The sequence below is a fragment of the Lathyrus oleraceus genome, chromosome 7 (assembly GCF_024323335.1).
Source record: "Lathyrus oleraceus cultivar Zhongwan6 chromosome 7, CAAS_Psat_ZW6_1.0, whole genome shotgun sequence".
In the NCBI taxonomy this organism is placed as follows: Eukaryota; Viridiplantae; Streptophyta; class Magnoliopsida; order Fabales; family Fabaceae; genus Lathyrus; species Lathyrus oleraceus.
The window spans coordinates 355,506,306-355,507,870 of record NC_066585.1 but is presented as its reverse complement, the minus strand read 5'-3'; the positions used below and the strand labels follow the sequence as shown (position 1 = coordinate 355,507,870).

General features: G+C 42.7%; 1 non-coding gene across 1 annotated transcript; it reads left to right on the top strand.

The window, feature by feature from the left end:
• Nucleotides 1-1,208: 1,208 nt before the first annotated feature.
• Nucleotides 1,209-1,315, top strand: LOC127109245 (small nucleolar RNA R71). The gene has a single exon (XR_007796575.1). It is a non-coding gene; the product is annotated as a small nucleolar RNA R71 (small nucleolar RNA).
• Nucleotides 1,316-1,565: the final 250 nt, after the last annotated feature.

The window sequence follows — 1,565 nt, the reverse complement described above, 5'->3', positions numbered from 1 at the left end:
TCTCGGAAATAGAATTGAATTCCAAGGGCTTCAGATCGTCGAGTCTACGTTTGTTGGTAAGGATGTCTTTGAGAAACTTTGCATAAGAAGGTATTTGGGTGATGGCTTCTGTGAAAGGGATTTCTACGTGAAGTTTTTCTATAACCTTAATGAATTTCTGATACTGGTTATTGATCTGGGTCTGTTTGAGTCTTTGCGGATATGGTATCGGTGGTTTGTATGTCGGGGGTGGTACATAAGTTTTGTCTTTAGGTTCTTCTCCTTTTTCTCGACCTTCCTGTTTTTCAGATTCCTCTGGTTCCTTTACTTCGTCCGTGGGTTCGGTATATTCCTTAGAAGTTTTGGGTTCACTCAATCTTGGGTTAAATGGCTCATCATAAGCATTCTCACTTCGTAGGGTAATGGCATTGGCTTGTCCTCTCGGATTTTGTTGAGGTTGTCCAGGGAACTGTCCTCCAGGTGTAGTCTGGGGGGCTTGGTTTAAAGCTACCTGAGAGATCTGGGTTTCAAGCATCTTATTGTGAGTAATTATTTGGTCAACCTTGATTCCTAACTGGGTAATCAGTTTGTTAACGGGAATGTTTTGGTTCATGAACTCTTTGTTTTGTTGGGTTTGAGCAGTGTTAAAATTTTCCATTATTTTCTCAAGGCTCGGCTTTGGTGGAACAGGTTACATAGGTTGATTTGGTCTTGGGGCTTGGTAACCTGGTTGTCTCGGAGGTGCAGTATTTTGGATAGGGTTATTGTTCTTATAGGAGAAGTTCAGGTGATTCCTCCATCCAGGGTTGTAGGTATTCGAATATGGGTTCCCTTGGGCGTAGTTCACTTGCTCAGAGTTGGTTTCGTTTAAGAGACTGCATTCTGCAGATTGGTGTCCTTTGGTTCCACATATCTCATAATCCGACGAAACTGCAGCTGCAGTATTCGGGTTTGTACACATATGCTCGACCTTGAGGGCCAACGTGTCCATTTTAGCTTGCATCATGTCTATAGAGCGTAACTCATGTACTCCTCCTTGGGCTTCCTTCTTCTCAACTGTTGCTCGTTCGACTCCCCATGATTGATGGTTTTGAGCCATATCCTCGATGAGGGCACTAGCTTCAGGGTATGGTTTGTTCATCAGTGCGCCACCTGTGGCAGCGTCGATGGTCATCTTAGTGTTATAATGAAGTCCATTATAGAAGGTCTGAATGATTAACCAATTTTCTAAGCCATGATGTGGGCATGCTCTTAACAGCTCTTTATATCTCTCCCAAGCTTCAAACATCGATTCTCCTTGGTTCTGGGTAAGTCTGGTTATGTGGTTTCGAAGAACGGCGGTCTTACTTGGGGGAAAGTATCTAGCAAGGAATACTTTTCTAAGGTTTTCCCAAGTTGTTATGGAATTGGGTGGAAGGGAATCTAACCATGATAGGGCTTTATCTCTAAGGGAGAAAGGGAATGATCTTAAACGGATTGCCTCAGGAGAAGTTCCATTGGTTTTAAAAGTGTCTGCTAATTGGAGAAAGATTTCTAAATGTTGATTTGGGTTCTCAATAGCAAGTCATGTGAATTGTCTCTGTTGC